Here is a 26,578-nt window from a genome sequence, read left to right on the forward strand (position 1 = left end):
TATATATTACTCAGTTCTGACGAAGAGATGCAGTTCTCTGGAGTCATTCCACAGCACACCCTTTCAGTGACAGTCGGCATGTGTCTACAGTGGTTGCATACACACCTCTTGGGAGCAGCATGCCTCCATGGATGTTGTGAAACTTCAGGAGAGTCTAGGAATTGGCTGTTAAGAACTTCAAGAAGAATTGCTGGATTCCGCTCAGCAAGTCTTACACATGTTACACAGGTCCTCACTGCTTAAAGCATGAATTCTGTCCTTAAAATGGTAAATATGTCCTTGTTATTGACAAATTTAGGAACTGTGCTGTAACTATGTACATGGTCATAATAAACATACTGCTACAAGGTATTCAATGCAATTTCAATGAAATATGCCAACATATTTGTATCCACGTAACATGAAATAAGCAAAGTAGTTCAAGAACTAGTCCATTGCCTAAAGGGTGACAATGTGGCCATTACAGGGAAAACAAAGGACTTGCCTGTGTTACTGAGAAAACCAACCGAGAAGCTGGGGTCCTCGACAATGTAAACCTCATTACTTCCGTGTAACAGACAGCACGTCATGCAAGACTGCTCTTAGGTAATTGTGGAAATTCTACATTAATGGGTGGTGTTAACATTATTAGGTAAGTGTATAGATGTTATGTTGTCCCATCTCGGCTTCGTTCTTGCTGGTTGGTTTCGGAGCCGATCCTTAGCTGTGACTCGGCCGATATACACTAGCTTGAGAGCTTTAACTGGCTCAAGGCTACCCCTTATCCCACCATGCCTAGCGGCAGCTATCCAAATCTCATTTGCCGCTTGCAGCATTGAGATTGCTTCATACTGGCTCAGGCTAAGTACTTTATGTTTTTCTAGTTACTTGCTAATTTTTTGGTATTCTTACTAGTTATAAGAGTGTGTATTTTTCTTTGTTAGTGTAACTACCCCTTTCTCTGCTCTTTGTGGTGTTTTTTGGCCGTTGTTCTTTCTTCCAGGCCTGCTTTCCCCTTAGAGCCCGTTTAAGTTAGAGGATTCTTCCTTTTCTTCACTCTTCTCTGGGATTGCCGTTTAAGTTAGAGGGTCTCCCATCAGGGGAGTTGCCATTTAAGTTAGAGGTTCTCCCCCTTCCTTCCTTCCTCTTACTTTAAAAAAAAAAAAAGATAATTTTAAGGTTGTTTCCTCTTGTGGTATCAGCCTGTTTACTTCTACTTGTTGTAGGCTGTAAGCAGTAGTTTTCTGTTCTCTGTGGGAACTCTTTCCCTGACTAGTGCTAGTTATGTCTAAAGAGTCTAAATCCTCTGGGCATAAAAAAATGTGACTCGTTGTCAAAAATGTCCCTTATGTATGGGCACATGAGTTGTGTTTATTGTTTAGGGGCTGTTCACCTGCAGGACTCTCGCTCGATCTGTCATGCTTTCAGTTCCAGAATCCTGCAGGAAAGAAAAAAATACGCTCATTTTACGTGGCCTCCTGAAGAACCCTCAAGATGCCTCGTCTCAGGGTCCTCAGCAGCCAAAGTGTCTGAGAAACACTCCAAGCCCTCGGTTCCGAGCTCGGAACAGACAAAAATTACTGAGAAGCCTTCGGCTCTATCAGCCCCCAGCACTACCTCCGACAACGCTAAGTCTCCGGTGGCTCCATCTGTGTCCTCAGAGCCAGTCAGGATCTATAAGAGATCAAGGTCTCCCTCTTTGGAGCTGGTACACTCCGCTCCACAATCTCCTCTGCTGCAACCTGGAGAGGGCAGTCACCGGTCCTCCTCACACTCCTCTCGGTCCACCAGACTTTTGGATCATGACGTGGAGAGAGTGGTCAACAGGCTCCTCAAGTCACGGGCACTTGCTAAATTACTCTCAAGTCCAGCCCATAAGGATTTGACTCTCTTGGGCTTGAAGCCGGAGTGCATGGAGGTCATGGTGGTGGAACCGTCAGCTCCAGTTTCTTCTCCCATATCGGTTCCGACTACCGCTCCAATCTCCTCAATGTCTCAGTCCGTCGAGGGGTCTGGGTGCCAAAGCTCTCTCATCGGCTCCGAGGGGGTAAGTGGCTGACCCCACTCTCCCTCTCAGAGCTTCGGTGCAGGTGAGCTCATCTCATACATCAGCCCAGAGCTTTCGCTCCCAGTTCGAAGGAGATCTTCGGGCTCTTCGGAGCCAGAGGCTCCTTCAGCTCCAGACTGTGGTGTCTTCGAGGTGATGAGGAACGTGCTGTCTCCTGAGACTGCTCCACCCTTGGCTCCATTGGTTCCTTCTGCCTCGGTGCCTGTGTCGGCCTTTGTCCCTCCTCCTGCCAAGCGTAGGGAACCTGTGCCCCCAGGATGCTCCACTGGGTGACCCCACTTTTTCCGAAACCTCCCCCGAACATTCAGAGGAGGTCCCTTGGAACAAGAAATGTAAGAGGAAGCATCTAGACTCCCCTGAGTCTATCACTTCGGATACGTACTTGGATGAGTCGGAAGGGTCCCCATGGTCCTCCTCTGACAATGTCTACTTTTCAGACATCTTGGAAATCCTCTGACAGAGGGGTGGCTAGAAGTCCCTAGCCCCTTCTGAGGATGAGTCCATATACCTGGACACATTTGGTTCCCGACCCTCCACCTCTTGGGTGTCTCTCCCTTTTGACCCACTTTTGTCTGTAGTGAGTCGAAAGGCGTGGAGCGCTCCAGAAACCATGGAACCTGTTCAGAGGAGACCTAACAAATTTATTACAGCCCTAGAAGATAAGTCTTTCTTCTCTAACAGAGTCCCTGTTGATGCCATGGTGGTGGCAGCAGCCACAAAGAAAGAACTTGTGGAAACTTCTTCATCTGTCCATCCGCCAAGCAAAGAGTCTCGTATGATGGACAGGTGTTGGAAATGTATGTTTTCTTCAGCGACTTTTAATCTCAGATCTCTGAATAACTTGTCACATTTCACCCAACTTCAGTGGGATCTCCTGAAGGAGCTAGGAGATACCCTGCAAGATCCTACAGCTGAGGGAGTTGCTAACAGGGCAGCTTCCCAGCTTGCAACCTTGACCTCAGTGGTAAAATCCTCCATGAGGCTTATCTCTTATGCGACAGATGGAGTGAATAGGGCAGCAGGTACCAGAGTAGCTTTATGCAGACACTCCTTGATGTACCTTTGTCGATTTGCGGAACCCTTTAAGTCTTCATTTACCAACACCCCCTTCGATGGCTCATCCTTGTTTGGGCCTCAGGTAAAAGAGACTCTCACAAGGTGTGATCAGGATGGCAAGACTTTCTCTGCCATAGGGATCCATTTTTTCCACTCCATTTAGGCCATATCCAAAGGGTCAGAAGAGTGGGAAAATGTGGTTCTGGAAATCCCAGGGATCTTCGCCTGACACATGTGGTGATTTTTCCCCCAGAGACAGAGGGGGAAACAACAATGGAAGATGCCATCCTCGCAGCAGAGGGGGTCTGCAACAGCAGGGTGACAGAGATACTTTCTCTGCTAGACCCTTCCAGCACTTCTGAAGGGAGGCCTGGCTGTCCACCTCTGGAGGGTGTCGGGGACAGACTATCATTGTACCCAGCAGCCTGACAGTCTATCACGAGAGAAACAAGGGTACTGTCGATAATATCCAGGGGCTACAAAATTCCCTTTTCTCAGTCCTCCTCAAAAGACAAACGTTCTATCTCAGATGTTCCACCCAGTCTTTGGGATCATGCAATCCTAGAGGTTCAAAGATTGCTAGAAAAAAGAGCCACCCAGGAAGTCCCCGCAGACCAAATTGGATCCGGAACTTACTCAAGGTTCTTTTTAGTTCCAAAGAAGACAGGGGACTGGAGACCAATCTTAGGATCTCAGCAAGCTAAACTAATCAGTAAAAAAGACAAAGTTCCGGATGGTGACACTGCAGTCCATTCTTCCCTTCTTGGGTCAGGACAATTGGATGTGCTCCATAGATCTCCAGGATGCGTACTACCATATAAAAATGGACAGGTAATCCAGGAGATTCCTACGCTTCCGGCTGGGAGACAGTCATTATCAGTTCAGGGCCCTGCCCTTTGGCCTCACCACAGCCCTCAGGGTGTTCACCAAGTGTATGGCAGTGGTCATGGCTCACCTGAGGCGTCTAGGATTCCAGGTGTTTCCATGTCTAGAAGACTGGCTCCTCACTGCTATCACTGATCATCAACTAATCAAGGCACGGGACTACACAATCCAAACTTGTTCCCAGTTAGGCATCACAATAAACTATGAAAAGTCTGTCTTGTTGCCTTGTCAGTGTATTACCTTTATAGGGGAAGACTTATATACAAGATGCATGATAGCAAAACTGCCTGTAGACAGGGTGTCAACCATTCGTCAACAAGTTTCCTTTCTCATAAACAAGACAAGAGTTCAGGCAAGACAAGTCTTACAAGTACTGGGCTCAATAGCTGCAGCTATTACACTAGCCATTAGCATGCTTCCACATGCGAATTCTACAGTGGCTTCTTTTCGCTCAGTGGTCTTTCCAGGAATTGCCAGTGTCACTCATGATCTTGATCATGGAATCTTGCAAAAAGGACCTACTATGATGGCTGGTCTCCCCCCAGGTGACTCTGGGCAGACCCTTTCTAGACCCACATTCGGTAGCCACAGTGACCATGGACACTTCCCAGATAGGGTGGGGGGCATTATCTGGGACAGACTGTCCAAGGAACGTGGCAACCTCACGAGTACCATTTGCACATTAGTGTTCTAGAGATGAGAGCGGTGCTTCTGGCATTGCAAGCACTTCAAGACTCTCTACCTACAGGGACTATTGCAATCCAGACAGACAATATGTCAGTGGTATGGTACATCAACAAGCAGGGCAGAACCAGATCTTACCCCTTGTGTCGGGAGGTACTTTGAGTGTGGCAATGGGTGATGTCTCCCCAACGTTTTCTGATTGCAACGCACATTCCCGGAAAATCCAACATGATAGCGGACCAGCTCAGCAGGGCTATCCTCATGCCTCATGAGTGGTCTCTGAAGCAAGAAATTGCGGACTTGATTTTCCGCAAATGGGACCAGCCATGCTGCGATCTTTTTGCCACTCCCATAAACAACAAATGCAGCAGCTACTTTGCCCTAGTTCCCCTTCCGGGACAGTCACCCAAGGATGCACGTGTTCACTATTGGCCTCCGCGACTACTGCATGCTTTTCCACCCTTCCCTGTCATTCTGAAGGTACTTCAGAAAGCAAAATCATTGGGTTGAAAACTCATCCTCATTGCTCCTTACTGGTCCTCATTAGATATGGTTTCCGTTTCTATGCTGTCACCTTCAACTGGAGCCCTGGATACTGGAGCCAGTTCTGGACCTCCTGACGCATCAGTCAGATGGGCTTCACCCATTCCTTCAAACTCTCAAGCTGACTGCTTGGTTTCTTCACTTCCAGTCTTATCCAGTCTCCCAAACACTTCTCCTGCTTTGCAACACATACTAGTGTCCTCCCACAAGCCCACTACTAGGAGGATTTACACTAGCAAATGGAAGAGGTTCTCTTACTGGGCCAAAAGTAATAACATTGATCCTTTTACGGCTCCTGTTCACAAGATTCTTGACTTTCTGGCCAAGACCTTCGAAAAAGTGGCAGTTGCAGCTACTGTTAGGGTCCAACTGGTTGCCATCTCCAATTTTCATGTAGGAGACTTGGGTTCAAACATTATGTCCCATAAGTTGTGCAGAGCATTCTTATGAGGTACAACACTTTTACGGCCCCCAGTAAGAGACCCCACCCCCCAGGACCTAAACTTGGTTTTAGCTTCAGTGGTTCTGCCCCCTCTTTGAACCAGCAGGATCTTGCCCCTTGAAGTTTCTATCTTGGAAAACCCTCTTCTTGGTTGCTATAACCTCAGCTAGTCGGGTTTCTGAATTACATGCTTTGTCTTTTCGCCCACCATATCTCATTTTTCACAAAGATAGAGTCTCTTTAAGGACCAATCCTTCTTTCTTGCCAAAGGTTTGTTCTGAGTATAACTTAAATCAGTCCATTGAGCTTCCTGTGTTCTTCCCCAATTATGGCAGCAAGGCAGAGTATAGATTACACCAGTTGGATGTTCATAAACAATTGCGTTTTTATTTACACAGGACTAGAGACCTCAGAAAATCAGACCAATTGTTCATATCCTTTGCTGACATTAAGTAGGGTTATCTAGTTTCTAAAGTGACATTATCAAAATGGCTGTCGGACACAATCACTTATTCATATGGTTTGTGTAAAAAGACGCTTCCAGGAAGACCCAGAGGGCATTCAACCAAGGCCTTAGCCACCTCTGTTGCTTTCCAAGCTAAATTGCCTTTAGATTCAATCTGTGCAGCAGCAACATGGGCAAATCCTCATACCTTTATCTCTCATTAGAGTGGATGTGGTCTCCCAGAATAGGGCATCCTTTGGTTCCATGGTCCTGAAGAGTTTGTTCCAGTGAGCCACCCATGAACCAGGTGCTGGGGACGCGGTCCCAACCAGCAAGAATGAAGGCAAGATGGGACAACATAACATAAAGAAGTTATGTACATACCATAACGTTCCATGTTTGTTATCCTTCATCTCGCCTTCCTTCTTGCGTCCGTCCCCCCTCCTTCCCCCTTCCTGGAGGTCCGAGAGGAGTTCTTTACTGGTTACACTGGCTGAGTTTCCTGCTGACATACCAGGTTAGTTAACCATACTTTGTCCTTTTTTCTTTCCTTCCTACCTTGGTGTAAGAGCTTAGTAAGAAAATGTGTTTTCTTACTACATATGTCTAGTGTGGGCTGTTTCAAATAAGATCTGCGTAGCTACCGCTAGGCATGTTGGGATAAGGGGTAACCTCGAGTCAGTAAAGGCTCTCAAGCTTTTGTATATCAGCCGAGTTGGCTCCAAACCCAACCAGCAAGAAGGAAGGCAAGATGAAGGACAACAAACATGGAATGTTATGGTAGGTACATAACTTCTTTTTTTTAGCAGCCGCAGTTGTGCAGTGGTTAGCGTTGTCTCCTCACAGCAAGAGGTTCTCCCGTTCTATTCTTGGCTGGAGCGCCTTCTGTGTGGAGTCTGCATGCCCTCCCCATGGTTGTGTGACGTTTAAAGACATGCAGTTAGGTGCGTGAATGGGTGTGCCTCCTTTGAAAGTTGGGCATCGGGCTGGCAACTCGGAATGGTAAAAATCCACTGCCAATCATTAGCGGACCGGAGTTCTGCTGTGGCAACCCCAAACCGGGAAAAAAAGAAGATTTATATTAGGTAAGTGTATAAGTTTGACTTTTGATGCAGAATCACTCCCTTGCCTAACGCTTGAAAGTTTTAAGATGTAATGAGATATTCAACTGAGGGCAAACCTAATAAGTACAGATTATCACGTGTATGTAGTGATGTATATTCATGTTTTTCTGTAGAAGAGTCAGATGAAACAAGTATATGGTTAAAATTAGTCACTACCTTCAGTATCATTGTTACAATAGTTGAGAATACAGATTTCATGTTCCATAAAGGCCATTTTTATACAGCATTACCACCATCACACAGCCTATAGGTTTTGTCACAATGTGTCCTTGCCTGTGCCTCTTTACTTTCAGAGTATTTCATTCACTGGTTGATGCAGTACAACAAACATAGCAACCGTGAGACTGTCATATATCATCATCTATCACATTAACCAAATTATGATCTACACTTACTCGGCTTATGCTGCCTTGCAGCATTTTTACTTCCTCTTGTAAGGATGTGCCATATCCTGCCAAAGGATGTTAACCTTTAGTCCAGACTAGCCGCATAGTCTTTGTTGTGTCTTTCGGCTTTTCCCGGTTAGGGGTCGCCTCAGCGGAACTTCGGTCCGCTAATGATTGGCAGTAGATTTTTACATGCTGAGTTGCCGGCCCTGACGCACAACCTTCAACGAAGGTACACCCATTCACGCATGTCTCCACACAGGAGACGCTCTAGCTGAGAATCGAACAGGACAACGTCTTACTGTGAGGCGACAATGCTACCGCAGCACCACCATCGCATAGTCATGACATACAAAACAACACTGTGCAGCCTTGAAAAACCATCACCTTTTAGAGGCAAATCACTTCTCATGTGAACAGTAATGTATAGCCGAGTCATCTGAAAAAAGAAAAAAAAACATTCTATCTACTGATCTCCTGTTGTAAAAGCTCAATAGTCCTAGCTTGATAGGGGTGAGGATTACGTCACGAAAAATGTCAGGTTACATGATGATAATCAGAGTTTAAATATACTGAGATCATTATTATTTGCAAGAAGACAAGAGAATAGAAAGTCACAGTTGGATAAATGAGGTCGCAAACAAAAGCCCGGCTCGTAGAACAGTTACTCCCAAAAAAGGTGTGAGCTAGTCTTGAGCAGCTTAGGAGATTTCTGTGCTGGGAGTCGCACCCAAAAGAGAGAAACTTGAATGAGATGGAAGTACTGCTGATACTGCTGGAGACATCGTCTACTGCTTGCAGTTGTGGTAGACAAAAATCGAGCTGAGTCCATCTGGTGCTTGATTATGTCTAGGATTACTTATTTACATACAGACAACACAAGAGAAAGTTGAGTGACGAAATAGTTAGCATGCTGGGGAGGGCAACATCAGTATGACTGTACTGGGAATGATTGCTATTTACAAAGGGGAGTGATGGCTCTGATTCTATCTGGTAGTTTATTTGCTGGGTCTGACACACACAAAACAAATACAGCTGTGCAATACGGACTTATACAAAAAATGGTAACTGATTCAGAATAAAGTCTGTGAAAGGATGCTTGATTTCATATTGAGCAGGCAACTGTCTGAACACAGAGGTAGTGATACCTAACAGAATGAAAGTGTGTACATTAATGTCTGCTAGTGGAGGAGACAGGAGACACTGTTTCACCCTAGCAGAACTCACGCCCCATTTCTGCCTTTCTCAGAGGACCACACTTACACGTATTTACCAGTTCAAAAGCTATGTAAATATCTGTTGCAATTATATACTATACAAACTGCTTCTAAATACTTGTTCAGTCTCTTAATTTTGTCTTGTATACCATGAATGTTTCCTTTCCTTTTGACTCACTAATCAAGCATCATCTCATGTTGCACATCCTCATTGTACATTATTTCCTGTTAACTGTTGTAACATCCTCATTTTAAAATTAAGTACTGTCTTGCAGCCTTTCTCCCTGTGTCTCCACTGAGAAGGGGTTAAATTCAGAACCTGTCTTTTCTGGTTTACAAAATAACACAAATTGAATTCTGGATAGCGTCAGGCACTCTGGCATGCACTCCCAGTCTCTCCACAGAATTTCTTTCACATTACTGTGGAAAGAGTATCATTGTGCACTTTAGCCAACCAGCCCCACCTCCATATAGGGGTAATTGTCTAATGCTGTAATACAGCCTCCTTTTGTAGGACTGCACATACATTTTGATTACAGTCTAGTGATAGTTGCAGTTAATTACATCAGCAGACAACTATATGTACTAGGACTGGTCCATAGCTACTCCATCCTGAGACTCAGTGTGCGCCTGTAGTTCGTGTGGAACTCAACTCAAAATTGACCTTAAGATTATTATTAATTACCTGTAGCACAGACTTTACAATAGTTCCTTCTTGTAGGTTCTAAAACAGTAGGCAGGCCAGCATTGTGAGAAATCATATCCATTTCCCCACATTTGCAAGCCTTAAAAATTTAATTCCGAAACAGTAAACTGACAGAAATGTTGGTATCATTGCTGTGACTGAATATATAATTATTATGGGTTAAAGTGCCTGCTGTCTTCCAATGAACCTGTGCCTTGAACATGTGACATTATTTTGCTACTTAATGGTTTTACTACCACAGTTAGTATTGTCCAACCGTTGAGGTTCATCACACAGGTCACAGTGGTAATTGCATGCCACCAACTTCTTTGGACCGAAAACAGGAAATAAGAGGTAAAGAAACTATGAATGCCTTAACCAAACATTCGTATTGATATACTGCCTCCATGCAACTGGCAGAGGGAGACGATAAGAATGATGGTGTGATGGTGAATGTTTACCTCCAGTATCAGCCTATCTTCAGAACACTCAACCTGCCTATGTGTGAACTGAGACATTTCTACTCCTTAGAAAATGTAGGTGTGCAACACCTGGCTAGGCACTTCCATGCTCTTAGGTAGCACATCCACACAGTGGAAATGCCTGTGCATTTAGATAAAGCTAAACTTTTGTAGAAGAACATTTGCTGAAACCTCTGCAACATTCTGCTTGATCATGAGTCAAGACGAATCACTCTACTGATATCAATATTACCTGCAGAAATCCAACCTTCCATCTACACTTTTAAGTTACACTATTATCATTCTTACAGCAAGATAGTTTCACTGATATCTGAGAGCAGATTATAATAAGACTACAGGCTGTACTGACAAAACACTGACAAAGAGATAAATAAATTTCCCTTGAGTGCTCCAACTGCATTTCACCCTCCTTCATTGGAGCATGTTGAAATTTTCACATTTGTGCCCATTTGTGCCACTTGACGCTGAAACGTCATGTTTCCTTATCAACAAGTGCCTTCCATCATTTCAGACATGAGACATGCTCCTCAATCAGAAGGTTGGTATCTGGTGGTGGGAAGGGTGCTGTTGTTAACTGTGTGTGTCATAGATCATCTTCTCTCAATGTGGAGCGTTCTACGACACTGCTAGTGCTAGTCATTCTGCAAATCAATATCATCTTTTTTAGATCACGGAAATAGCTGTAGTCTTTCTTAACTTTACGAGTTATGGTGCACCGTGAACTTTTCTTATTGAACTTACGAGAATACCTGAAACAAGGAAAAATCAATATGAGGGTTACATTGTTGAATCCCATTGACCAATTTTGGTTAAAACTTCATAACATCATTATATTGGCCCATAGCAAAACTCGGCGTATGCCCACAATTAACTGCTGTGTGTATAGCAATTATCCTCAGTTTGAGCATACTGTTTTTGCTTTAATAATTACATCAGTGACAGTTGCAAGTGGCCTGCTGTCTGTTGTTGAGGCATCAACTCTCTTCAGTATCCAAGCTACTAGATCCTAATGTAGCAGATAGTAAAACAAAAAGAATTGCCGGACTACTTTAAACTGCTACACACAGTAGGTATTGCACAACCAGAATATTGCTTGATACAGTACGTATTAATGACCACTACAAATTGATTACTGTCCAACAGAAATAAACGGACTGATAAAAAAGGCACTACTTATACCTGATTACCACAATGATTTATCATGTATGGCTTTCCAACATGAATGTTGTGATCAATTGCTGTGAGGTAATTTCTGTCCCGAAAGACTGGGAATGTGTATGCTTCTTACATTAATATGTGCTAATGAAATTGTTCCATTTCAGCTGTATGCCTGAAATTGAAAAAGATTACATATCTGACTATTTTTAATGTATAACTTGTACATCCAATTTTGTGAGAGTTGTGATGCTTGGCGTTCAACAGTGCTGATCCTAATGTTTTCTTTCATTAATGCAACTGTTACTGTAGGAGTCATCAGCTGACTTGGAACAGATCTTCTTGGACCCTTCCCACAAATGGCATGGAGCAAAGTCACAGTTGGAAACTAAATTAATTAAATAAAATCACAAAGGGAAGTATACAGTGTCAAAACAATGACCCAATTCTCTTTGTATTTCTGCATAACTCAGTAATCATTTAGCTTCATCCGTAAGCTGCAGACATATGCAACCTAAATATCAAGTGAACAGTATTCACACACAACTTTTCACAAGATGCTGATAATTTCTTTCAAATACTTTGACACAGACAAGGAATGTTTGGTACCTGTAGGTCAAGTAGTAGTGGACGTTTCCTAAAAATTTGTCGTCATGATCAGTTTCTTCTTATGCTTTGTGTGCCGGACTGTGGCTCTATCCACAGAATAGTGTGCTCTTGGCTAAGTTGTAAGTGCTCACAGCTACAGACTGCATCTTCTAGGCCTTCTTGTGTGCTCCACTCATGCTCATCAGTTACATGATGTAAAATACCACTACATCTAATCTACAGTGGGGAAAGACAAGTACAGTAGTCATCAAATTGCAGAAACTATTGATAGAAAAATGACTGGTATGCAGTACACAACAAAGGCATGTGTTGGTCAGGTTTACCATAAATTGGTCCACAGTCTCAGATTGTTGACAGCAATACCAGAAATGGTTGGTTATTTCCTTGCACCAGTTCCATAGCACCCTGCATCCATGTCGTTGACTAGCCTGCAAAAAAATTGAAAAGGTGTAGTTAGGGTGAAAGTACTCCAGCAGCAAACACATATAATGAGAGTGTCGCTTAGTAGTGCCAGTGTAATTCTTTTCACTAGATTTTTGGCTTCATGCCAGGTGTCAAACAAATGCTTTATTCCAGAGAACTGACTCCCTGTATGGTCAACATCAGCAGTGCCGTTGTCTAAGTAAACCTGGTAAGTGCATTTGTCTAAGGGCCCCTTGTCCACCCAGACACACTCCACGGTGGCAAAAGGACTGAAACCTGGCCTCTGCATTTGTGACACCAGTGGAAATAGTTTCTAGCAAGTTGAAGAAGTTTCTCCTGATACACCAGCAGCACTGTAAGCCTGTGACAGTGATTGAGCTTTGCTATCATAATCATCAGTAACAGTTGATGTAGCATCTGATAGATCGAGGCTGTCAAGATCCCATCCTTCTTCATACTGTTGAAATTCATTGTCACTATGACTGCAATGTTCAGGACCCTGCACAAAATTAATGTTGCAGTATACGGCATGATCATAATTACAAATGGGAAGGGAGGAAGAGGAGATCAACCGTTACTGACATGACAAGAAACACAGAAGCTGATAATGTAAATAACTGTATCACCATAAATGTACCAGTTTGTGTCCTCCTGACTGGAGCCTAAAGAGTTCAGTGTTGTTCAAAGGTCTTGTGGTGTACTGATAGTCCAGTCAAGACATCTGCATTTAAGAAAAACGATAGTTTTTGAAATGCAGCTAGGTGTTGCAGATTGTTATGAACTTGCAAAGCAGAAGTGATAACGGTGCCTACCTTGCCACAGGCCTACATCCCACTACTCTATCGGGACTGCTTTCTGGTGACTATTCGATAATTACAGTAGTAACTTGGAGTGGTTCTTCACCTGATAAGCTTTGGTCATGAATAACTGAATTGTTACTGAAAGGAGAAGTGTGGAAAATTAGTACTTATAACTACTCTTTCCTGAGTGCAGAAGTCTCGGACATTGCATGTGTTCCCTGTCACTGATACTTGCCCTGTATTGTCACAATCTACAGTGGTAACCATTATCGTGGTTGAAGACAGTGTTGTGCTCTCATCCAAATCATCTGAATGCTTCCGGAAACTGGAGTGTTGAACTGAAGCAAGATGGTTATCATGCTGCAAATCCTTTTCGCTGGTAGACTTGTCATACTTGGAGCATAGTACTGGCATATGTCACTACAAATGTGAGCAAAGAATAATTTAATAAGTGTAACATAATAGAGCCAGAGTCAATTACAGCAAAACTTACATATCCAGAAGGAGACGAGCAACTTCTGTGTGAGCTGAAAGTTGCAAAGACTGCGTAAAAGTCATCCATCGATCAAATTCAGTACCAGTGGCTATTCTTGTTCAGTTACACTTGGCATCTCGTGCCTTCTTTGCTCTTTTTTGAACAGAGTCTGTAACTTTCCTTCTTTTCCTGTCCATCTTGCTGTCGGGTGTACTTTGGGCATTGGCAATGCTTGGTGACATGATGGATATGCTGCCAACGTTAAATTATCTTGTCTGAAAAAAAGACAACCAAAGCCACTGGCTTAGAACACACACATATGCTACTGAGATACAGTGAACAGTTTGGAATATTTCCTACTGATGCTGTTACTGTCAGTATTATCTTTCATTGACATTCTTCAAGGTTTTCACTTTGAGCTGGAAAATCAACTGTTGATACATACATTACAGCAGATGCTAGTGTCTGTCCACTCCGAGGATGACCATGTGTTTTCAATACCTGGTTCTTGGATTCTTATTGGTCATCCCTCGTCCAGGGTTGTTTTCAGTTTTCGGTCATGTAAACACATTTTGATTCGCAAAATCATAAACATCCCTTGCAAATTTTTTCTTTTTTAGCAAAATCAAATGATTTTCATATTGATGATACCCAGTCCAGTACCAGTGGATACAACTTTAACCAATTAGGGAGAAGTTACCACACCAGAACCACCCCCTTCAATGTACTCCACGCCCCTACCATAGATTCCTGTGGTTACTGGGTCAGCAGCACAGCAGGTTGAACGGAATACTGAGATGGTAGTGAGACACAAGAATTTGTCCACAACTAAGGAGTTTGCACACCCTATTCTACCTCTTCCTTTTTGGAACAACAGAAAAGAAGCACCAGGGTGCGAGGTGCACAAAATAGCCACAGACAATACAGAAACAGAAAGAGCCGCTGCTCTCCATGCAAACTCGCACGTTAAAGAAAATGTGGGGCCAAGAAACACCCAGTTAGTATGGAACATTTCAGATTATCAGTTAACAGCAGCTGAATGTTCATTATTAACGAATGGTCTGAATTTTATACCTTCTGTTCCATTTGACATTAGTGACTTATTAATTGAAATTAGACTGTTTTCAAGCAATGTGGCTCTCAGGTTAATGTATTCTGATAATGAAGTTGTTGATTATGTTGGAACTTTTGAAAAAACAAGTTTATTTGTACCCAAGTTACCAGAACATGTGGAAATATTTGTAAAAAGTTGTGAGAAAGATCTATATGCTATTTATAATATGGATAGTGAACAAAATGTAAATAACTTAACCAAGAGTGAAAAGCAAGGATTGTATGAATTATGTAATAATCAGGAGTTAGTTCTGCAGACAAAGGTGGACGGGTAGTGGTCTTATTTTATTTATTTATTTTTATTTTACATTTGTTTACCGGGATAGTCCGACTGGACACATGTCCATTTTCAGCAGAGGCCCAGGGAGAAAAGCGCCACATAGTCAAACATACAAAAGGTTACACAAGAAGTTAGAAAACAATTGGAATATATAAAGAAAGTGGCAATATACCTTATGTATATTGATTTAGAAGTGTTCCCTTCTAAATTCTGATTATTACAATACTGAAATGTCGTTGATGTTGGCTGATGAAAATGTCTATCAGATTGTTTCCCCTGACATTGGTTATACCATGCAAGAACGTATCAATAGGACTCTATATGAGACCATGCAGTTGGGACATATGAACAAGGATTTATTTGATTTTTTTCAGGCAGAGAAGCCTTTGATTCCCAGAATGCGTGGGCTACCTAAAATACACAAAAATCCATTATATCCCAAGTTTAGACCTATACTGGCAGGAGCAGCGGGGTGACTCATGGAACCAATTTCATTGTACATTGATAAACAGTCAAAATTGGTACTAGGAACATGTTCTTCTATACTTAAGGACGCCCAACATTTTTTAACAGACCTGTATGATTTATGTGGAGGTCTGAATAGTGAGAAGTTTGACTGGCTTGTAACATTAGATGTCACCTCTCTTTTTACTTGCATACCCAACCCTGAGGGATTGGCTATGGTGAAAGCCTCATTAGAGAGACATGGGAAACATAAAAGTGACCAAATTGACTTTTTATATATGTTATTAGAAATAGTTTTAGAACATAATATATATTTTTTTAAAGATGTATGTTATTGGCAAGTAGCCGGGGTGGCAAAGGGCACTAGTTGTGCCAGCTTATATGCAAATCTGGTCATGGAAGAGTGGGAACACCACCATATACACTCCAAAGGGGATACTCATGTTAGGATATACAGGCGATTTGTAGATGACCTATTTATTGGTTGGAGGGGTAGTGAGGAAGCATTGGATGACTTATTCCATGAACTAAATATGAGTAGTAATTTTCTACGCTTTACCATTAATAAATCTAGAGTACAAATGGATTTTCTGGATGTAACAGTGTTACAGACTAGCTTAGGGGTCACAACTAGCATGCATAGAAAAGAATGCTGTCACCCTTCATACTTAGAAAGATTTAGCATGCATCCACCTCATATTTTTTCCAACATTATAAAGGGACAAGCATTAAGGTTATCATGTCTTACCAACTATGATAATGATTTTTCAGCATTTTTATTGGCTTTAAAAAAAAGAATTTGAAGGTAGAGGATACACTGAAAAGGAAATTGACATAGCATATGAACAGGTAATAAGGGAGAGTACAAGAAGCAAGCCATACTTCTCAGACCACCACGGGACTGAGGATAGATGTATTGTAAGGGATACCAGGATACCTGTGGTAATCTCCTACACACAAGATATAGGTAGTGTAAGGGATATTATAAATAGGACCTGGCATATTCTATTGGTTGATGAGCAGACAGAAAGGCAAGTAGGGCAGTGTCCTAAATTTACATATAGAAATAAAAGAAATCTCAAACAGCAATTATGTTATCCAAAACCAAATAACACATTTACCCATTTGGAGATGGGTACTTCAGGTTGTGTTACCTAATTATTGTGTGTATAGAGACCAGTTAAGGTTTTCCAGGCACCCTGAAAATGGTTATCTTTGGGAGATCAAAACAAAGGCGAGTTGTAATACCAAGAATCTTATTTATTTAGCGTCTTGTGTGAAATGTTATAGATTCTATGTTGGTAAAACAAATTAGCAGTTAAAAGAACGCATTAAGGACCATTTGTACTGCATCAGAAGGGGGTGACGATTACAGTGCATTGGCCAAACACACCTTGTCTATGGGTGTAGAACACACTTTTTTATTTCAAGTACTTCTAGTCCTAGCTGATAATGAGAGATTAGGTGATGTGACTAATAGCACAGAGTTAGCAGAACTAAGGTGAATTTTTAGACTTGGGGCTCACAGGTGGGTATGGACTAACTTACTCAGTGCCCCTAAAACCTGTTCTAAGGAATAGGAAGATCAAGAAATAGTTTGTTTTTGTATTTTATAATATGTTTTTTATACATTTTTATTGTTTTGTTTAATATATTTAGAATTTGATTTACTAAAGGGTATAGCAATGTGAGTCATACTACAAATGTTGAACTGATAGTACTACTTGCATCTTTAAAAAAATTGGAGGGAAAATGATTTAATTAATTAATTTATGGTATAAATGGAATGGGTTTTTTTGTAATTTTATTATGTGTCTGAAGCAGTAACTTGATTACGAAAGCGCTTACACAATAAACGTACTTTTGGATTTTGTACTTCTGTGCCTGTTTCCGTGTACTTGGGATTTGCTGTCTGAGATAACTGCTTTGGAGTTTGCTCACATTTTGTTTTGGGACATTTCTTCTAATATATATATATATATATATATATATATATATATATATATATATATATATATGTATGTATGTATTGTTTAGAATTATGGCAGTACCTCTACATATCTGTAATTAAGCATACCTATGATTTCTAGTGGTCTCTAACTCTGTAGCAAGAGATATAAGCAGTACAAAAGGCCAAGAGGGTTAACAGACTGCAAAGTACAGGATGATTTCTTTAAGACCGGATAATGACAACACATAGAAAATTTGCGAAAGTACCTCGGGGGGGGGGGTGACTGAGAGGAGACATCATGTCTGCCACATGAAGTAGGAATACACACAGGATAGGCTGTAGATAACAATAGGCCTTTACAAAACTTCAGATTCAGTGCTTCATGAAACCTGTTTATTTAAATGGGCACAATTACCATTTGAGTATGTTGAGGTCATTATTATTTACATGAAGAAAAGAGAATAGAAAGTCAATTTAGGTAGCATGCTGTGAAGGTACAAACAATAGCACAGGTGTTAGAATAATTTCCACCTGGAAAAGGTTTCAGATGGTCCTGAGCAGCTTAGGAGATTCCTTTCTTGGAAATCACACCCAATAGACAGAAACATCAAAGATATGGAAATACTTCTAATGCTGGTGGAGACATCAAGTCTACTACATGCAGCTGTAATAGACAGAAATGGGGCTGTGCAGAACAAAAGATCTGCTAAAAAAGCAGACAGATTAGTGTGGGAGCAGAGGTCATTGAAGTGTTTCCAACTAGTGTTGGAATATGACAATGTGTAATTATTTACATAAAGACAACACAACAGGAAGTTCAGTGAGGATGAAATAGGCAGCACGCTGTGCGGGCACTATTGATAATCACCATACCATGAACACTTCCAGCTTACAAAGGGGAGTGAAGGCCCAGAGTCTGTCAGGATGCGCATTAGGTGGGTCTCACACACAAAAAAGAAGTAGAGCTGTGTGATATGCACATATAAGAGAACCTGGCGAGTGACTGAGGGTAAAGTCTTTAGTAGGATGCTGGCATACATATTCCACAGGAAACTGTCTGAACACAGAGGTAGATATACTTGTAACCTTTAAAAGGCAGAGTAAAAGTGGGTAAATTAATTTACGCTAATTGCGACGACAGGAGATGCTGTATCAAACAGGAGGTCAGATGCAAACTTACTGAAAACAGTACAGTGACACTTATCTGCATTTGACTAGGTGTTCTCCAAGCATGCCTTATGCTCACAAGAGGAATCAGTGGAACATAAGATGTTCATCGTGTTTCATTGTTGCAGTCATTACACTTGGGTTAGCCTGCTGGCAGGCTACCCGCAGTCGGCCTGAATTCCAAAGTCCTGGTCCTCCGTCCGTTGCTGTCACCTCTTCCCTGACGTCAGTGTGCCAGGGGTATAAAAGTTGCAGCCGACGCCATTTTCTTCAGTCTTTCTTGCTGTGCAGTGCCCAAAGCAAAAGCAGTTCGCAAGTGCCGGTTGGCCGACTCTTGAGATTTTCAAAATTGAATTTCAGATCCAAAGTCTTCAATAAAGCTAAGTACCCCGTTGGGGAAACTTTTTTCTTGCTCCAGATCGATGTCAGAAAAAGTTAACAATTGCATTTCTTGTGGGAAGCAAATACCTCATAAGGATTTTCATTCTTACTGTATTTCTTGCTTAGGCCCTGACCACGACGTTGCTAGTTGTCGGTTTTGTGCTAGATTTAACCAACGCACTATTAAGCGTCGGTACGATTTTGCATTTCATTACTTTGGCCGTAGGTTTAACTACATAATGCCATCGGAACAGCCGACGACCGGAGTTCATAAAAAGCGCAAGGAAAAAGAAAAGGACAGGCATCTGAGGTCCAAAACCGATGACGAAGCCTCTTCTAGGCCAGTCGCCGGTTCTCAGTGAGGCGCTTTTGCAGCCCCTGACACCTGCTACCTCAGAGCCACAGGCTGCCTGCGACTCCCACGTGGAGACAACTAGGCCTCTGGATACTCAAGGTATTGGGCCTTCGGAAACTAATCCCTCAGATGGGTCCGGAGCCGCTGAGCAGGCATCGGCTTCTGAGGGTGTTTTCAGACCTACACAGCTTTATATCTAGCTAACTTCAGCATCCAAGACAAAGACTAAAACAGCTTTAAAGACAAGGAAACATGTACAGCATTCTCCAGGACAGACTTCCATGCCTAAGAAACACATGCTTAAAATGGCCGAAGACCTAATTACTTTGATCAGGGGTTCCCATCCCCCTCCTGATAAGAGGCCTAGGCAAGACACTGAATATGATTCCTCTGATCAGGTTTCCATTTCCTCTGACTCCTCTTCAGAACAGGGATATTCTATTCCTTCCTATGAGGATTGTGATGCTGAAGAATCTATTCCTTCAGCTTCTCCTCCTGAGAATTACTCCTTTGGGGAAACCCTGCATACCATGAGGGAGCATTTCCACTGGGAGAGCCAAGATTATTTAGAATCTAAGAAAAGGCTCAGAGACTTTCCTCTTCTACCTCAGCACAGACCTCTTGCTATTCCACCTGTTCTAGACATTGTAGATGATGTCTATACAGTAAGCTGCCTATCGGGCGCTAGAATCCGCCACATAACACAAGCACTCGGGTCACTCCACGGCAAGTATAAATATGACACAGTCATTGTCCATGCTGGTGTGAACGACCTGAGACGTACCTCCCTGGACTACATGAAAAGAGACATAGAGGAGCTCTCTGATTATGTAGCCCAGGCAGGTATGACCCTGACCCTGAGCAGTATCCTTCCTTCACCAAGAATGATGCCACAATATAGAGACAAGATGATCAGCTTTAACAATTGGCTTAATGTCTGGTGTCATTCAAAGGGGATCCAGTATCTGTCTGCCTGGGATGACATGCTTGACAAGCCACGCTGCTTCGCAAGGGACGGCTTGCACCTGTCATCCCTGGGATTCTGGATATTGGCTAAGGCTCTTGCCACCCCCATAGTGCCTTTTTAGGCAAGGCTCAAATTCTAAACCTACCACCCTAGAAAACAAAAATGGGAAGAAACTGAGGGTAATGCTGCTCAATGCCAGAAGTCTAAATCTCAAAATGCACGCCTCGAGGCCCTTCTCAGTATGGAGAACATCAATGTCTGTGCTGTAACTGAAACCTGGTTCAAGGCTCCTGAGAGCACCCGGCACTATTAGGTTTTACCTCATATCATGCGTTCGGCCCCAAAACCCGGACCACACCACAAAGGAGGGGGTGTATCCATATTCATAAAGGATACCCACACCTCCAGGTTGGTGGCAACGCACAAAGCTTCAGAAACCATCCAGGTGCAACTAACCATAGGCAAAACTGCTCTACAAATTGTAGCATGCTACAGGCCACCCCTCAAACTCAGGAACCCCACACAGCCTTCCTGAAGACACTGGAGGGTATAAATGTATCTCCAAACACCATCATATTGGGTGACTTCAACTACCCGAATATAGACTGGGAACATTACTCAAGCCCTAACTTTCTAGCCCAACGGTTCCTGGAGTTCATAAATTCAAATGCCATGGAACAGCTAGTCACTGTTCCCATGAGAGGAGAAAATATACTAGATCTCATTATCACAATCATGGGGACAAAATGCTCCACACCGAAGTATATCCCTCATTGGTGAGATCTGATCATAAACTAATCTCACTGGAAATCCACATCCCGCCCCACCCCAAACAAAAAGACCACAGTGAAGAACTTCTCTAAAGCAAACTTCACACTACTCAAGACTGGTGTGGTATCCTTCAAGGCCCCTGAGCCAGTGGAAACCACAACCCAAGCTGCGGAAGCCCTTACAAATGCCTTCTATGAACACCTCCAGGACTGCATGGATCAGGCAATCCCAAATAAAACCAAGACTCTTTCCACAAAGGGCAAACGTCCAGTCTGGTGGACCCCAGCCATTAACAAACTTTACAATAAGAGGAGAAAGCTATTACATGATAGAACAAAATCCATAAAAGGGAAGTCACCCCTGATCATTATTAGTAAAAAAATACGAGCACTCATAAAATCAACTAAGGCCAATGTTTTGAGAAAAATTGCCATGGATTCAAAGGACAATCATAAGGCCTTTTTCAGCTATGTTAGAAACCTGGGTGGAAACTTCCAGATATGCTCAGAATTAGTCCAAAATGATACAAAAATCACTGAACCCACAGACATTGCCAACATACTGGCAGACAGGTTCAGTGCAAACTTCACCCCTCTCCCCTAAAGGAGAGATAACTATCCCAGCGGAGTGTAGCCTCCCAGACATCTCAAATGCGCAGGTGAAAGCTGCTCTCTCTAAAGCTAAAAACACAGCATCAATGGGACCGGATGGTGTCCCTGGCTGTGTGCTACACGAGCTAAATGAGGAATTAAACCCGCACATAAGGCAGCTGTTTAATCTCAGCCTTACCACAGGATACTTGCCCAAGGAGTGGCGTACGGCAACTGTGGTCCCACTCCACAAAGGCGGTGCCTCTATGGACCCTGGTAATTACCGCCCCATAAGCTTAACAAGTCTAGTCTGCAAAGCTATGGAGAGGATCATAATGGAGCTCATAAACATAGATATAGGGGACTTGCAGACATTGGACCCGACCCAGTTTGGCTTTGTCAAGGGCAGATCATGCCTTTTGAACTTGGTTGACTTCTTCGAAACAGTCACCAAGGCCATTGATGAGGGAAAGGCAGTCCATACAGCCTACCTTGACCTTACAAAGGCTTTTGACACAATACCCCACTCGGGTATTGTAGAAAAACTTACCAGCTTAAATGTAAACCCATATGTCACAAGATGGGTTGCAAACTGGCTTAAGGACAGAACCCACAGAGTTAGAGTTGCTGGCGCTATGTCAGACTCCAAGCCGGTCACAAGTGGTGTCCCACAGTACTCGGTCCTTGGCCCCCTATTGTTCGGCATCTACTTCTCAGAAGTACAGGCCAACATGGGAGGACTTTGGCTGACAAAGTTTGCAGTCGACTGCAAACTGGGCGCCATAGTGGAAAGTGCATCGGACACGGATATCCTTCAGAAGGGACTCACGGAAACAGATAGCTGGTGCCAGAGCCATGGCCTGAAGTTAAACGCCAAAAAATGTATAGTCATACCCTTCGGGAAAAACAAGGTAACCCCAAGCTATCATATAGGTGGCAATCCACTAAGCACAGAAGAGGTTATCAGGGACCTGAGGACCCAGGTTGACAGTGGCCTTTCTTTTGACACTCACGTTGCTAAAGTGGTTAGAAAGACCTTCTACATTGCCCACCTGATCATGAAGGGATTCACATCCAGATCTAGTGAGGTCATTGTTCCCTGTACTCTTCACTTATTAGACCAATGATCGAGTACAATGCCCCATTCGGGATGTATCTCACCCGACATCTGCAGCAATTGGAGAGACCCCAAAAGTTCCTCACCAAAAGGATAAAGGGACTCCAAAATCTGTCATATGCTGCCAGATTGAAGAAACTCCAGCTCTATTCAGTCGCATACCGTCCGCTCAGAGGTGACATGTGCCTGACATACAAGGCCATGTCCAACCCGGAATTAATGGACATGCTCCACCTCAAAAAATCCAAATCCACCAAAACCACTAGTGCAAGCGACTTAAACCTTAGCACGGATATAAATAGGACGTGCTGGAGGGATAGATTTATCACTCAGAGACTCCCTATGCTGTGGAATAAAATCCCGGTCCATGTGAGGCAGAGCACCTCGCTGGCTGTGTTCAAGAGAAATCTTGACCTGTGGATGGGAGATTGTAGGTTTACCCCGGGAATCATCTCTGTGTCACTGCTGGACAGAGGCACAACAAACTAATGGGTACAGTATTTTTTCATATAAGGGGTGGCATAAGCCACAAAACTTTGGGCTAGGCTTATAAATGCCTTAGGGCAGATAGCCTAATATAAACCTATGAACCTATGTATTTTCAGAGTCTGGACTGTCTCCCGACTCTTCACCTCCTGCACCTGTTTAGCCAGACAGATACTACAGGGTTCCAGATTCTCATAAATTTCTATATAAAAACCCTGTTGCTGACCCAGAAACTATATCTCAGGGTCCCAAAGGGGTCAAGACCTCTACTGCAAAAAACCCTGTCCTCTCAGATAAGGGTTCAAGGGCACTGGACAGATGGGGGAAAAAGGTTTACACTTCTGCTACCTTGGCTGTAAGGGCTTTAAATTGTCAGTTTCATATGCTTAAATATCAGCAATACTTAATGTCACTGCTAAAACAGAAAATATTGACAAATTCTGAATGTTCTGAGAACAAGGAAATGCAGGATTTATTGCATGCAGCTGAACAAGTGGGAAAGCATACTTTGCAATGTGGTTTTTATTCACTGGAGGCCTTTTGCAGGGCTGCAGTTACAGGTTCTGTCATTAGAAGGCATGCTTGGTTAAAGGAACAGAATTTGCCTGATCATGTTAAAGCAAAATTATTGGATGCACCATTACAGCATGATACTTTGTTTGGTGTTAAGGCAGAAGAGGTGTTAAAGAAAATGGAGGATAAAGCTAAATCTATGCAGACAGTAAAGGATTTCTTACATGTACAGCCACCCAGATTTAGCAGGAACTGGTATTCTAAGAATTTGTACTTTCCAGTGTCAGACAGGCCACAAAGAGGCAGATACAGATGCTCTAGAGGCAGACAACAGCCCCAGGGCTCATACAGGCCCAAACAATGGGGTGCTTCTACCTCTAAAAGCGGAGAAGACAAATCACAGCCTTATAGGAAACAGTCCCAATGACTTCCCTCTGCCAATGCCAAGTACTTATCTTTTGGCAGCACCCTTAGGGGGAAAGCTAGCACTTTTTTCACAAAATTGGCACATGATCACCCAGGACAAATGGGTCTTAAATATAGTCTCTCAGGGCTACAGGTTCCACTTTCACACCCTTCCAAAGGCAAAAGGTATGCCAGACCTGCCACATAATCAATGGCCAGAGACATAAAAACAAGTTTCATCTCTCATGGACATGAGGGCTATTCAGCCAGTCCCACAACAAGAGCAAGGACAAGGATTTTACTCAAGACTTTTCTAAGTACCAAGAAAAGACAAAGCCTGGAGACCAATTCTGGACCTGTCTATTCTAAATTCTTTTCTGGATGTTCCAAAAGTCAAAATGTTGACTCTGCAGCAGCTTCTGTCCATGCTGGGCAAGAGGGCTTGGCTTGTAACATTGAACCTCAAAGAGGCATACCTGCATGTCCCAATCAGACAAACGTGCAGAAGATACCTCAGATTCATAGCTGGTTCAATGCACTACCAATTCTCTGCACTGCCCTTTGGCTTATCTGCTGTGCCCAGGGTCTTCACAGAATGCCTGGCACCATTAATTGCATTTTGCAGACAAAGAGGAATTCAAATATATCCCTACTTGGATGACTGCTTTATTCAAGCAGAGACCAAAGACATTCTACTAAAGCATCTGGCATTTGTAAAAAGATTACTAAATTGCCTAGGGTATACAGTAAATGAAAAGAAATCAAAACTAGTACCCTCTCAAGAGATAATATTCCTGGGTGCAAGCTTAAATACAACTGCCCAGATGGCTTATCTCACGCAAGACAAACAAAGACAACTGACTTCTTACTTCAAAAGCATGGCAACAAAGACCCAGTTATCTGCAAGAAAAATTCTGCAGGCTCTGGGCTACAAGGCATCCTGCATCCTACTAATTCCATATGCAAGACTGCATATAAGGAAACTACAGTGGTATCTAAAAAGTATTTGGACTCAACATTGCCACAGCCTGGAAACATTAATTACTCTCATTCCCTGCCTGCAACAGGAGTTTCGATGGTGGGCACAGGCCTGTCACCACAACAAGGGACAGCCATACACTTTACCCACAGCCAGGCAGTCACTAACAACAGATGCATCAGATTATGCCTGAGGGGCCCATATGTCAGGAAAATGTATTCAGGGCACATGGCCCGCAAGCCAAATGCATCTTCATATCAATCAAAAAGAGATGCTAGCTGTACAGAATGCCCTGACAGCCTTCAAGGACCTACTTCATCCAGGACAACTGCTGATAAAGACGGACAATACTACAGTCAAGTGGTACATAAACAAGCAAGGAGGCACACACTCCTACCCCCTCTGCAGACAAGCCATGAGTTTGTGGAACACAGCACTGGCTTATCAAGTACACCTGCAAGCACAGTCCCTGCCAGGAAAGACAAATACTTTGGCAGACGAACTAAGCAGAAACCTCATGGATCCTCACGAGTGGAAACTAGATCCACAAATCTTCAGCATGATAACAGGGAAATGGGGATGCCCAGACATAGACCTATTTGCCCCCCCTCACATCTGCCAGCTACAGAGATTCTGCACTCAGACTTATCACAAACAAGCATGGAAAGTGGACGCCCTTTCATTCAGCTGGAAAGCCCTTACAGTATATGCCTTCTCTCCTCTGTCTCTCCTCCCCAAGGTACTCCTAAAGGTCAGACAAGAGAAGCCAAAAATGATCCTGATTGCCCCAGACTGGCCACGCCAGCACTGGTACCCAATCCTAAAGAGCTTGTCTCAAGGCCCAGCCTGGACATTACCTCAAATTCCTCATTTGCTGACCCAACAAAACAATCAAATCCTGCACAGCCAACTGAGAACCCTAAATCTGGCTGCATGGTGGGTAATGTAACCATTCAGAACACTCCTCTCTCTAAAGCAGTTATGGATGTTATTTTGGAGGCCAGGAGGCCCAGCACCAGAAAATCTTATGCAGAAAAATGGAAGAGATTTTGTGTTTGGAACCAGGCACAAGGAATTGACATGCTTGTACCAAATATTCCTCAGATTTTACAATACCTAACTGAGATGCTGGACAAAGGCCCATCCTTCTCATCAATTAAGATCCATGCCTCTGCCATTTCAGCTCATTACAATACGGACCCACCTATTTTTTCTCAAACACTGCTAAGGCAGTTTCTCAGAGGGGCCAAAAACATAAGACCTCCAAGGAGAGCCCCAATACCTGCATGGGGCCTCAATTTTGTCTTGGAAAAACTCACACTGCCTCCTTTTGAGCCAGCCAATACAGCTGGGATAAAATACTTATCATGGAAAACAGCTCTTCTCCTAGCAATAACTTCAGCAAGAAGAGTCTCAGAGTTACAGACACTAATGGCTGTGGAACCTTTTATTATTTTCCATCCGGACATGGTTTCCTCTAAGGACAAACCCAACATTTATGCCTAAGGTAGTGTCCAGTGTGGCTCTTAACGAAACAATACATTTGCCTACCTTTTATCCAAACCCACAGAATAAGGGGG

The 26,578-nt window shown here is 43.0% G+C and overlaps 1 protein-coding gene across 1 annotated transcript in view; it reads left to right on the plus strand.

Moving 5' to 3' along the window:
* Positions 1 to 26,578, plus strand: part of TTLL5 (tubulin tyrosine ligase like 5) — a gene marked incomplete in the record, with an annotated part of 5,893,562 nt that overhangs the window by 4,665,750 nt on the left and 1,201,234 nt on the right.

The sequence above is a fragment of the Protopterus annectens genome, chromosome 6.part0, assembly GCF_019279795.1.
Source record: "Protopterus annectens isolate FY-2018-M chromosome 6.part0, PAN1.0, whole genome shotgun sequence".
NCBI lineage: Eukaryota > Metazoa > Chordata > Ceratodontiformes > Protopteridae > Protopterus > Protopterus annectens.